This window comes from Symphalangus syndactylus, chromosome 8 (assembly GCF_028878055.3).
Source record: "Symphalangus syndactylus isolate Jambi chromosome 8, NHGRI_mSymSyn1-v2.1_pri, whole genome shotgun sequence".
Taxonomy (NCBI): Eukaryota; Metazoa; Chordata; class Mammalia; order Primates; family Hylobatidae; genus Symphalangus; species Symphalangus syndactylus.
In genome coordinates, this window is record NC_072430.2 from 13,352,626 (window position 1) to 13,366,159 (window position 13,534).

General features: G+C 46.0%; 1 protein-coding gene across 5 annotated transcripts in view; it reads left to right on the forward strand.

Moving 5' to 3' along the window:
• The window catches only part of PPP1R13B (protein phosphatase 1 regulatory subunit 13B), a 121,492-nt gene that overhangs the window by 40,129 nt on the left and 67,829 nt on the right, over positions 1 to 13,534 (forward strand). Inside the window, exon 1 of one of the 5 annotated variants that reach the window (XM_063643829.1) lies at positions 8,597 to 8,758. The exons of the other annotated variants lie outside the window; for them this stretch is intronic. The gene's annotated coding sequence lies outside the window, so the exon portion shown is untranslated. Of the gene's footprint in view, positions 1 to 8,596; positions 8,759 to 13,534 lie in introns of those variants that run through there. 5 annotated transcript variants of the gene reach the window in all.

Consider the following 13,534-nt stretch of genomic DNA (forward strand, 5'->3'; position numbering starts at 1 on the left):
TTGCTCTGTCACCCAGGCTGGAGTGCAGTGGCGCGATCTCTGCTCACTGCAAGCTCTGCCTCCTGGGTTCACGCCGTTCTCCTGCCTCAGCCTCCCGAGTAGCTGGGACTACAGGCACTCGCCACTACACCCGGCTAATTTTTTGTATTGTTAGTAGAGACAGGGTTTCACCGTGTTAGCCAGGATGGTCTCGATCTCCTGACCTCGTGATCCGCCTGCCTCGGCTTCCCAAAGTGCTGGGATTACAGGCATGAGCCACCGCGCCCCGCCAGCTTTTGTTTTTTTTTTTAACTAGTGATGTGGTCTTGTCAAGTTGCTTAGGCTCATCTCTTAACTCCTAGCCTCAAGTGATCCTTTTGCCTCAGCCTCCTAAAGTCTTGGGATTGTAAGTGTGAGCCACTGGGCTCAGCCCATTAAAACTTTTACTGCCTTTTCTTTTTTATTTTGAAGCATTTTAGAGTAATAGTTTAAAGCTTAAGCTTTGGAGTCACACAGGCCAGGGTTAAATCCTGACTCAGGTATTTATTAGTTCAGCAGACTTGGGACAAATTATTATTTATTTATTTATTTTATTTATTTTGAGACGGAGTCTCGCTCTGTCGCCCAGGCTGGAGTGCAGTGGCGCGATCTTGGCTCACTGCAAGCTCCGCCTCCCAGGTTCATGCCATTCTCCTGCCTCAGCCTCCCAAGTAGCTGGGATTATAGGCATGTGCCACCATGCCCGGCTAATATTTGTACTTTTAATAGAGACGAGATTTCACCATGTTTGCAAGGCTGGTCATGAGCTCCTGACCTCAGGTGATCCATCCATCTTGGCCTCCCAAAGTGCTGGGATTACAGGTATGAGCCACCACACCCGTCTGGGACAAATTATTTAACCTCTCTGACCCTCTTTTTCCTAATCTGTAAAGTGAAGAGTAGTACCTATATCACAAAGATGGTATGACAGTTGAGAATGTGTAAAGTCCATACTATCGTGTGTAATAACAAGCACCAATAAATGATAATGGAAATGTTTTTTCCCTAGTGCAATGACTTTTCATTTAGTTTTATGGAAGTCCTGGTAGGTTTCATGAGGCCCTCCGAGTGGTATCTGTCAAACTTTTCTGACCGTGAACCCACACTAAGAAATGCCTTTTACAAGGTGACTCAGTTCTTACATAAATACTCAGACACGTATCTATACATGTCAAAATGTCAGGAGAAAACACCCTATGTTACTCTTTTCTTACCCTGCTATAAAGAACTACCGGAGACTGGATAATTTATAAAGGAAAGAGATTTAATGTACTCACAGTTCTGGGTGCCTGGGAGGCCTCAGGAAACTTACAATCATGGCGGAAGGCACCTCTTCACAGGGTGACAGAAGAGAGAATGAGTGCCAGCAGGGGAAATTCCAGATGCTTATAAAACCGTCAGATCTCGTGAGACTCACACATTATCACGAGAACAAAATGGGAGAAACCGCCCCATGATCCAATTATGTTCACCTGGTCCTCCCCTTGACACATGCAGATTACAATTCAAGATGAGCTATTGGGTGGGGCACAGCCAAACCATATCTTACCCTTTCCATGGGCAGTGTACTGTCTTATTTTTTAGAGAAGTTTTAGATATACAGAAAGATGGAGCAGAAAGTACAGTGTCCCATATACCTTTTACCACCACTGCCACTTGCCCTTTCCTGCCAGTTTCCCTTTTATTAACATCATACATTAGTGTGGTACTTTGTTATTTGAGCCCAGAAGGTTGAGGCTGCAGTGACCTGTGACTGTGCCACTGCACTCCAGCCTGGGCGCAAGAGTGAGACCCTGTTCATGGACCAAGGTTGATTGATTAATTAATTCATTCATTCCCAGGACCAGCTTTGACTTTAATTGACACATTTTGTTGACTAAAGTTTATAGTTTGCATGGGAGTTTACACTTCCTGTTGTACACTTTGGTAGGTTTGGACAAATGTGTAATGACATGTATCTTTTTTTTTTCTTTGAGGTGGAGTTTCCCTCTTGTTGCCCAGGCTGGAGTGCAATGGCACGATCTTGGCTCACTGCAGTCTCCGCCTCCTGGGTTCAAGCGATTCTCCTGCCTCAGCCTCCTGAGTATCTGGGATTACAGGCGCATACCACCACTCCTGGCTAATGTTTATACTTTTAGTAGAGACAGGGTTTCACCATCTTGACCTCAATTGATCCATCCGCCTTGGCCTCTCAAAGTACTGGGATTACAGGCATGAGCCAATGACATATATCTTCTATCACAGTATCATATAGAATAGTTTCACTGCCCTAAAAATTGCCATCCTCCAACTATTCAGATCTCCCTCCCCTCCTGCCCTCTGGCAGCCACTGATCCTTTTACTGTCTCTATTGCTTTTCTTGTCCAGAATCTCTGTATACAGTATATAGCATACTCTACATACTGCACCTAGTATACAGTAGATAGCCTTTTTATGCTGGTTTCTTTCACTTAGCAATGTGCATTTAATACGGTTCCCTCATGTCTTTGTGGCTTGATAGCTCATTTCTTTTTTAACTCTCTTCTGGATTTGTGCTTTTTTTTAAACATTGCTGAGTAACTGAATAATATTCCAGCAGTATTATGTACCACAGTTTGTTTATCCATTCATCTACTGAAGGACATCTTGGTTGCTTCCAAGTTTTGGCAATTATGAACAAAGCTGCCATAAACATTCACATGCAGGTTTTTGTCTGGACACATTTTCAACTCCTTTGGGTAAAGAGCAAGCAGTGGGATTGCTGGATCACATGGTAAAAGTATGCTTAGTTTTTTAAGAAGCCACCAAACTGTCTTCCAATGTGGCTGTACCATTTTGTATTCCCAACAGCAAGTTCCTTTTGCTCCACATCCTCACCAGTGTTAGGTGTTGTCGATGCTTTGGATTTGGGCCATTCTAGTAGGTGTGTATTAGTATTTTTTTTTTTTTTTTTTGAGACGGAGTCTCGCTCTGTCGCCCAGGCTGGAGTGCAGTGGCGCAATCTCGGCTCACTGCAAGCTCTGCCTCCTGGGTTCACGCCATTCTCCTGCCTCAGCCTCTGTGAGTAGCTGGGACTACAGGCACCTGCCACCACGCCCGGCTAATTTTTTTTTTTTTGTATTTTTAGTAGAGACGAGGTTTCACCGTGGTCTCGATCTCCTGACCTCGTGATCCGCCCGCCTCAGCCTCCCAAAGTGCTGGGATTACAAGCGTGAGCCACCGCGCCCGGCCTGGTGTGTAGTAGTATTTCATTGTTGTTTTATTAATAATGTGCAATTCCCAAATGACCTATGATACGGAACATGTTTTTCATATGTTTATTTTGCCATTTGTATGTCATCTTTGGTGAAGTCAGGTGCAGTGGCTCACGCATGTAATCCTAGCACCTTGGCTGAGGCGGGTGGATCATGTGAGGTCAGGAGTTCGAGACCAGCCTGGCCAACATGGTGAAACACTGTCTCTACTAATGATACAAAAATTAGCTGGGCCTGATGGCAGGCACCCCAGTCCCAGCTACTCGGGAGGCTGAGTCATGAGAATTGCTGGAACCCAGGAGGCAGAGGTTGCAGTGAGCTGAGCTTGTGCCACGGCACTCCAGACTGGGCGACAGAGTGAAACTGTGTCTCAAAAACACAGAAACAGCTGCACACGGTGGCTCACGCCTGTAATCCCATCACTTTGGGAGGCCGAGGTGGGCGGATCACAAGGTAAGGAGTTCGAGACCAGCCTGGCCAATATGGTGAAACCCCATCTCTACTAAAAATACAAAAATTAGCTGAGTGTGGTGGCAGGGACCTGTAGTCCCAGCTGCTCGGGAGGCTGAGGCAGGAGAATCGCTTGAACCCAGGAGGCAGAGGTCGCAGTGAGCCGAGATTGCGCGACTGCATTCCAGCCTGGGTGACAGAGACTGTCTAAAAAAAACAACAACAAAATGAAAAACACACAGAAACAAAAACATTAGTTTGTTTTATGATTATTGAGGTGTTTTTTGTTGTTGTTGTTGAGGGGGAGTCTGGCTCTGTTGCCCAGGGTGGAGTGCAGTGGCGCAATCTCGGCTCACCGCAAGCTCCGCCTCCCAGGTTCACGCCATTCTCCCTCCTCAGCCTCCCGAGTAGCTGGGACTACAGGTGTCCACCACCACACCCGGCTAATACTGTTTTTGTATTTTTAGTAGCGACGGGGTTTCACCGTGTTAGCCAGGATGGTCTTGATCTCCTGACCTCGTGATCCGCCAGCCTTGGCCTCCCAAAGTGCTGGGATTACAGGTGTGAGCCACTGCGCCCGGCCTGGGTGACAGTGCGAGACTCCATCTCAAAAAAGAAAAAAGAGTTCTTTGTGTATTTAGGATACAAGTCCTTTATGTATGTATTTATTTAGAGACAGGGTCTCACTCTTGTGCCCAGGCTGGAGTGCAGTGGCACAGTCATAGCTCACTGCAGCCTCAACCTTCTGGGCTCAAGCAATCCTCCTACCTCAGCCTCCCAAGAAGCTGGGACTACAGGCCTGCACTACTACGCCTGGCTACTTTTTGTATTTTTTGTAGAGATGGGGTTTCACTATGTTGTTCAGACTGTTCTTGAACTCTTGGGCTCAAGTGATCTACCCACCTTAGCTTCCCAAAATGCTGGGATTACAGACATTCCGAAGTGCTGGGATTATAGGCATGAACCACCACACCTGGCCAAGTCCTTTATCAAATATGTACTTTGCAGATATTTTCTCCCAGTCTGTGGCTTGTCTTTTCATTTTCTTAATAACTTATATATTGTTCCGTTCTAGTTCATTAAAAAACAAAACTGGTCCTGAGGCAGTAATTGATTTTAGAGCCCACTAAGAGGTCATAGTCTGTGGTTTGAAATTCAGTGTTTGTTCTGCTTCTGTAATATTCACGTGATCAACATTAGTAAAGCAACCATTATTTCAAGCAGTAATTTTTTTTGTCTGTTTTTTTTTTTTTTTTTTTTTTTTTTTCTTTTTTTCGAGAAGGAGTCTCACTCTGTCCTCCAGGCTGGAGTGCAGTGGCGTAATCTCAGCTTACTGCAACCTCTGCCTCCCGGGTTTAAGCGATTCTCCTGCTTCAGCCTCCTGAGTAGGTGGAATTACAGGCACGCACTGCCATGCCTGGCAAATTTTTTTTTTTAGTAGAGACGGGGCTTCACCATGTTGCCGAGGCTGGTCTTGAACTCCTGACCTCAAGTGATCCACCCAGCTCAGCCTCCCAAAGTGCTGGGAATACAAGCACGAGCCATCTCACCTGGCCTGAAGCAGTAATTTTCAATTTTTTTTTTTTTTTTTTTTTTTTTTTGAGACGGAGTCTCGCTCTGTCATCCAGGTTGGAGTGCAGTGGCGTGCTCTTGGCTCACTGCAAGCTCCACATCCCGGGTCACACCATTCTCCTGCCTCAGCCTCCCGAGTAGCCGGGACTACAGGCACCCACCACCACACCCAGCTAATGTTTTGTATTTTTTAGTAGAGACAGAGTTTCACCGTGTTAGCCAGGATGGTCTTAATCTCCTGACCTCATGATCTGCCTGCCTTGGCCTCCCAAAGTGCTGGGATTATAGGCATGAGCCACCATGCTCAGCCAAATTTTCAATATTGATGAACAATGGTGTCAGGATTGATACTGTTCTTTATTCTAGAGTATTATTTTCTAATTTTAATTTTTTATTTTATTATTTTTGAGAGGAAGGCTCACTCTGTCACTTGGCTCACTGCAACCTCTGCCTCCTGGGTTCAAGCAATTCTCCTGTCTCAGCCTCCTGAGTAGCTGGGATTACAGGCATGTGCCACCACGTCGGGCTAATTTTTGTGTTTTTGGTAGAGATGGGGTTTCACCATGTTGGCCAGGCTGTTTTCGAACTTCTGATCTCATGATCCACCTGCCTCAGCCTCCGAAAGTGCTGGGATTAGAGGCATGAGCCACAATGCCCGGCCTTTTTAAAATTTTGAGACAGCTGGGCGCGGTGGCTCAACACTTGTAATCTCAGCACTTTGGGAGGCCTAGGCGGGCGGATCACAAGGTCAAGAGATCAAGACCATTTGGCCAACATGGTGAAACCCCGTCTCTACTAAAAATACAAAAACTAGCCGGGCATGGTGGTGTGTGTCTGTAGTCCCAGCTACTAGGGAGGCTGAGGCAGGAGAATCGCTTGAACCCGGGAGGCAGAGGTTGCAGTGAGCCGAGATCGTGCCACTGCACTCCAGCCTGGGCAACAGAGCGAGACTCTGTCTCAAAAAAATAATAATAATAATAATTTTGAGACACAGTTTCACTTTGTCACCCAGGCTGGAGTGCAGTGGTTCAATCATAGCTCATTGCAGCCTTGACCTCCTGGGCTCAAGTGATCCTGCCTGCCTCAGCACCCCACGTATCTGGGACTGCTGGCATATACTACCATGCGTGGCGAATTTTTTGTGCTTTTTGTAGAGATAGGGTTTCGCCATTGTTGCCCAGGCTGATCTCGAACTCCTGAGCTCAAGCAGCCTGCCCACCTCAACCTCCCAAAGTGCTGGCATACAGGTGTGAGTCACCACACCCAACCTATCCTAGAGTATTCTTTAAGTTCTAGTGGATAGAATAAGTGTGGTCAGCTGTATCACCGAGCTCTATATCCTGTAGTGATGACACATGTTGGTATTATGGAAAGCTGTATGAATTTTGCATTTCCACAAGGTTTAAGACAGGTTCTCTCAAAATGCGTTATGCTTTTAAATACTGAAGGGACTCTGTATACTAAGTAAATAATGTATATAGAAGCTAAGGTGCCTATTTTGTATTCCCAGGAATACTATATAATATAATTTAAAATGTGGAATTATTAAGGCAAGTAAAACAGTGATTAGAACTAAACAGAATTGAGAAGGTTATTGAGAATCTATTGTAGTGGCTTTTTAACTTTGAGTAGATGCTACTCAGATATTTGAATATGTCTAGGCTGGGCATAGTGGCTCATGCCTGTAATCCCAGCACTTTGGGAGGCCAAGGCGGGAGGATAATTGAGCCCAGGAGTTAGAGACCAGCCTGGGCATAGACCCCATCTCTACAAAAAATAAAAAAAATTAGCTGTGGTGCACTTTTATAGTCTCAGCTACTTGAGAGGTTGAGGCAGGGGAGGATCACTTGAGCCTAGGAGTTCGAGGCTGCAGTGAGCTAGGATTGGTGCTGCTGCACTCAGCCTGGGCAGCAGAGCAAGATCCTGTCTCTAAAGAAAAAGAAACATTAAAAAAAAAAAAGGGTATATATCTGTCTCTGCCTTCGTAAGAGGGTTAAATATGTACTTCTACAGTCCTATTTATTTAGAAAAAATTTTTCATTGCTCTAAGATTAATTTTATTTCTTTTCCAAAATAGTACAAGCTCTAATTATGGAAATTGAACTTAATATGATCTTACTAAACTGTACCTTTATTTTCCTTGGAGTTAATTCTTCATCCCTAAAATTTGTGTCAGGGGAAGGGGGTGGTGCTGAACTCACCCCCGTTACCCTGCAGTGCCATCTTGTGGAAAGAAAGGCTTTAGCTCAAGCTTGTCCAACCCATGGCCCCGGGCCACAGGAGGCCCAGGACAGCTTTGAATGCACCCCAACACAAAGTAGTAAACTTTTTTAAAACATTATGAGAGATATATATTTTTTAACGATCTTTTTTTCTAGCTCATCGGCTATCATTAGTGTTAGTATATTTTATGTGTGGCCCAAGACAATTCTCCAGTGTGGCCCAGGGAAGCCCAAAGTTGGGACACCTCTGCTTTAGAGCAAGGGACATCCATTGTATCTCTAGGTTTGAGTGAAATCTGCCAAATACCACATACTTTTGTTCAAGGCTCCTGACTTTCACACTAATTTTTTTTCTTTTTTTTTTTGAGATGGAGTCACTGTTGCCCAGGCTGGCATGCAGTGGCGTGATCTTGGCTCACTGCAACCTCTGCCTCTTGGGTTCAAGGGATTCCACTGTCTCAGCCTCTGAGTAGCTGGGCTTACAGGCATGTGCCACCACGCCCAGCTAATTTTTTTTTTGTATTTTTAGTAGAGATGGGGTTTCGCCATGTTGGCCAGGCTGGTCTCGAACTCCTGACCTCAAATGATCCGTCCGCCTTGGTCTCCCAAAGTGCTGGGATTATAGGTGTCAGCCACTGTGCCCGGCCTCACCCTAACTTTTTTTTTTTTTTTTTTCAACACCAAGGAATTTTTTTTTAATTAATTTTTTTTGCACACAAAAACAATAAACATTTTCTAAAAATACATACAAACAAGAAGATGCGTATCAAACATATTAGGAAGGTTGCACATGGGAAGTCGGGGAATAGAAATGGGGGGTGGGAGTTAAAATAAATGAGAGAGGGACTTTATATGGATCAGTGATAATAACTCAATCTTATATTTGACAAAGAAGAGGGAGAAGGAAGAGGAAGAAAAAGAAAGTGGGATAAAGAATCAGAAAGGGAGGAAAATAGAAAAAATTAGAGTATGACTCCAGGGTAGACCTGTTTTGTTGTCACTGAGTTGGTTGGTTGGTTTGTCTGTTGTATTCTTCATGTTTCGCCAAGTTGGCCAGACTGGTCTCGAACTCCTAGCCCGAAGTGATCAACCCGCCTCGCCCCCCAGAGTGCCGGGACCACAGGCGTGAGCCACCACGTCCAGCCCCCACATTGCTCTGGCCTCCGTGGTAGACCTCCCAGACGAGGCGGCCAGGCAGAGACGCTCCTCACTTCTTCCCAGACGATAGGTGGCCGGGCAGAGGCGCTCCTCACTTCCCAGACGGTGGGTGGCCGGGCAGAGGCGCTCCTCACTTCCCAGACGGGGCGGCCGGGCAGAGGCTCTCCTCACTTCTTCCCGGACGGGGCGGCCGGGCAGAGGCTCTCCTCACTTCTTCCCGGACGGGGAGGCCGGGCAGAGGCGCTCCTCACTTCTTCCCGGACGGGGAGGCCGGGCAGAGGCGCTCCTCACTTCTTCCCGGACGGGGCGGCCGGGCAGAGGCGCTCCTCACCTCCCAGGCGATGGGTGGCCGGGCAGAGGCGCTCCTCACCAACCAGACGATGGGTGGCCGGGCAGAGGCGCTCCTCACTTCCCAGACGATGGGTGGCTGGGCAGAGACGCTCTCCACCTCCCAGACGGGGCGGCGGCCGGGCAGGGGCTGCAATCCCAGCACCCTGGTAGGCCAAGGCAGGCGGCTGGGAGGCGGAGGCTGCCGCGAGGCCAGACCACGCCACCGCACTCCAGCCCGGGTAACACCAAGCACCGGGTGAGCGAGACTCCGTCTGCAGTCCCAGTACCTCGGGAGGCTGAGGCGGGCCGAGCACTCGGCGTCAGGAGCTGGCGACCAGCGTGGCCAAGATGGCGAACGCGTGCCTGCAGGCAAAGAAGAAAAAGCAGGCAGCGGTGGCGCACGCCGGCAGTCCCAGGCAGTGCGCGGCGCGGGCAGCAGGGAGCCGAGTAGATTGCAGCCCAGGCCACAAAGAAAGAAAGGGGGGGGGGGGGGAGGGGGGAAGGAAGGAAGGAAGGTCTAACTTTTTTAAAGAATATTTTTCTTCTCTTTGATGTGGACTAATTCAGTGATTAGAGGGGTAAAATATTGGCTGTTTTTCTACAGAGAACTTGAAGATGAGAAAACAGGCAAACACCTACCTGTCGTGATTCAAGAAACCTAGTATAAAAAGACATTTCATGGCCAGGTGTGGTGGCTCATGCCTGTAATCCCAGCACTTTGGGAGGCCAAGGTGGGTCACGTGGTCAGGAGATCGAGACCATCCTGGCTAACACGGTGAAACCTTGTCTCTTCTAAAAACACAAAAAATTAGCCAGGTGTGGTGGCAGACACTTTTTGTCCCAGCTACTTGGGAGGCTGAGGCAGGAGAATGGCGTGAACCTGGAAGGCGGAGCTTGCAGTGAGCTGAGATTGTGCCACTGCAGTCCAGCCTGGGCGACAGCACGAGACTGTCTCAAAAAAAAAAAACAAAAAAAAACATTTTACATATAATTGGGGGAGTTTGTTGAGTGCCTCTTATGTGTCAGACACTGCTTCAGGCACTACTGACACAGCAGTTAATTAACTGAAACTCTGCTCTCAAGAAGCTTATGTGTTCTAGTGACAACAGACAGAGGATAAACAAATATATACATAGATCCAGGTGGTGGTTGAGTGCTAAGCAGAAATACATAAACCAGGGTAGGAGGACAGAGGGATGGAGTAGTGCTATTTTAGGTAGATTCTAGGTTAAGGAAAGCTTCCTTGCTAAGACGCCATTCCAGCAGAGCCCTGAAAGAAGAGGGTAATACAATGTCAGTAGCTGAGTGAAGTGGTCTAGGCAGAGAATAGCAAATGCAAAGCCCCTGAGGCAGAAGTTGGCTTGCCCTGTTGGGGGAGGGAGAAGGGATGAAGAGTGTGGTAAGCATTGAGATCAGAGTGGTGTGCATGTGTGTGTTGCAGGTCTTGCAGGGCCTCTTAGACAACAGTTAGGACTTTGAAATTTATTCTCAGAGAGGAAACCATGGGAAGGTTTTGAATGAAGTGATGTATCTGAAGGGCGAGAGTGGAAACAGATGAATGAGGTTGCTCTTGCAGACATCCTTTCTGAGAGGTGGTGGTGGCTCGGGCTTGGGTAGTAGCCAGGGAGACGAGTTATCACATTCTGGGTAGGAGGTTGACAGTCTTGCTAATGAATTCTTTGTGGAGTATGAGAGAGAAGGGAGTTGAGCTAATCCTTTATTTTATTCTCCTTTCTCTGTGTGGATGACAGTGACTCCCAGGTGTGTTTTTCAGTCTTTGAGAGGCTGATTGAGGAAAGTGGGATGAAGCATTTAAGGTGATGGCTTAGACTTAGTTTTCCTTACAGCTCTAATGTTTCTGAGATTTTAAATTGGTGAACTGAGTTGCAGTCAGGGCCAGAAGGGACCTTAGCATCAATTCTTATTTTGAGGTGCGTGGCCTGCTGGAAAGCTACAGGGGTCTTCCTGGTGTTCACCCACCCCCACCCCAACTGATCCTTTCTGTGGCTTTTATGAGCTATTTACTCACAACCTACTAAGTGAGTTATTGCAAGTTACTAAAATTTAGTATAGCTTTTATCACCTTATTTCTCTTCGGTTATTTTTTGTTATCACTGAGCTCCATTTCCACTAGAAAGAAGAAGTAGATGGTATAGGTGAGCTGGGGGATCTAATACTTTACCTGATTGAGTTGGGCCAGAAAAGCCTGAGAGCCATTTTCCTGCAAATATGTGTTTCATATTATCTGCTGAGTTCTTGCCAAGAAACCAAGACCCAGAGATAGACCAAGGAGCAGCTTCCCCAGCCAGTTGCAGCAGTCAATGGCATAGCTAAGGATGGAACTTGAGTTTCTTATTCCAGGCTTCTTTGTACCATGTAAGGCAAGTTTCTGAATTCCTTTTCTAAAAGTTTTATATATCCTACTTTTTAAAAACAGCTTCATTGTGGTATAATTTATGTGCCATAAAGTTTACCTATTTTAAGTGAACATTCAGTGATCTTTAGTAAATTTACATAGTTTTACAACCATCACCACAATCTAATTTTAGAACATTACTGTCATCCCAAAACAAAGTTTGTGCCTATTTGCCGTCACTCCTCATTCCCATCCCCAGTCCTAGGCAACCACACATCTTTCTTTCTCTATGGATTTGACTGTTTTGGGCATTTCACATAAATGGAATCATATAACATGTGGTCTTTTGTGTCTGGCCTCTTTCACTTAGCTTAGTATTTTCAAAGTTCATCCATGTTGTAGCATGTGTCAATACTTTGTTACTTTTATTGCTGAATAATATTCCATTGTATGATATTCCATAATTATCTGTTAATGGAGATTTTGGTTTTATCTTGTCTTTCCTTTTCTCTCTCCTTCCTTCCTTGCTTCGTTCCTTCCTTTTTTTTTTTTTTTTTTTGAGACAGCATCTCGCTCTGTCACTCAAGCTGGAGTGCAGTGGCATGATCACAGTTCACTGCAGCCTTGACCTCCTGAGCTCAAGCAATCCTCACACCTAGGCTTCCTGAGTAGCTGGGACTATAGGCGTGTGCCACCACGTCCAGCTACTTTTTAAATTTTTTGTAGAGGTGGGGTTTTGTTATGTTGCCCAGGCTGGTCTTGAACTCTTGAGCTCAAGCAATCTGCCACCCTTGGCCTCCCAGAGTGCTGGGATTACAGGCATGAGCCACCGTTCCTGGCCTTGTTTCTTCTTTTTGGCTACTATGAACAGGGCAGCTATGAACATTTGCATATAAGACTTTGCGTGGACATTTATTTTTATTTCCCCAGGGTAGGTACCTAGGAGTGGAATTGCTGGGCTGTATGGTAAATCTGTGTTTAAAAATTTTTAGGCCGGGCATGGTGGCTCACGCCTGTAATCCCAGCACTTTGGGAGGCCGAGGCTGGCGGATCACGTGAGCTCAGGAGTTCGAGACCAGCCTGGCCAACGTGGTGAAACCCTGTCTCTACTAAAAATATAAAAATTAGCGGGGCGTGGTAGCATGCGCCTATTATCCCAGCTACTTGGGAGGCTGAAGCAGGAGAATCACTTGAACCTGGGAGGCGGAGGTTGCAGTGAGCTGAGATTAAGCCACTGCACTCCAGCTGAACTGTTATACAAAATAGCTGTACCATTTTATATTTTCACCACCAGTATATGAAGGTTTCAGTTTCTCTACATCCTTGTCAATGCTTGTGATTGTCTGTCTCTTTGATTATAGGATAATTCCTGTTTAGATTTTTTTTTCCTTAGAGATCGGATCTCACTCTATCACCCAGGCTCTAGTATAGTGGTGTGCTCATAGCTCACTGCAGCACTGAACTCCTGGGCTCATGTGATCCTCCACCTCAGTGTCCTGAGTAGGTGGGACTACAGACACATACCACCATGCCCAGCTAGTTGTTTATTCATTTATTTAGTTTTTAGTAGAGATGGGGTCTCACTATGTTGCCCATGCTGGTCTCAAATTCCTGGGCCTAAGCGATCCTCCTGCCTCAGCCTCCCACAGTGTTGAGATTACAGGCTTGAGTCACCATGCCCAGCTAGTTCCTGTTTTTTAATAGCTTGTACATCCTTAATTTGTGTTTTGCTTTGGTTTCCTTGGACTGCCAAGAAAATAGTTTAAATACTAAGTTTGTAAAAATGTTAAAATATCTGTGTGGATTACTTAAATTAGTGATTATTTGATTTCAGTTGATTTTCTTAGTTCAGATGTTCCTGAAAGCAAGGGTAAGATGACCTCTTAAGCTACTTAATAATGATTGTCAGTTTTATGCCTGCCTCATCCTGCATTTTTTGAGTACCACTGTGTGTCCAGGCACTGAGCTGGAGAACACAAGTATTGTCCTTATGGTCTAGTATGGTCTTTTCCAACTTTTTTGAATGAAAAAAAAATGGAGCAAGTTATGACACACTTAGATGATTTCAAGACCAGGTAATGAGTCACAGATACTGTTCCAGTAGAGGATGTAGTCAAGAAAACTATTGATAATTTAATGTAAGGAAGTTGTACTGTAAATAGCCACAGTCTGTTACAGCAGGGGAGAAGAGGAGG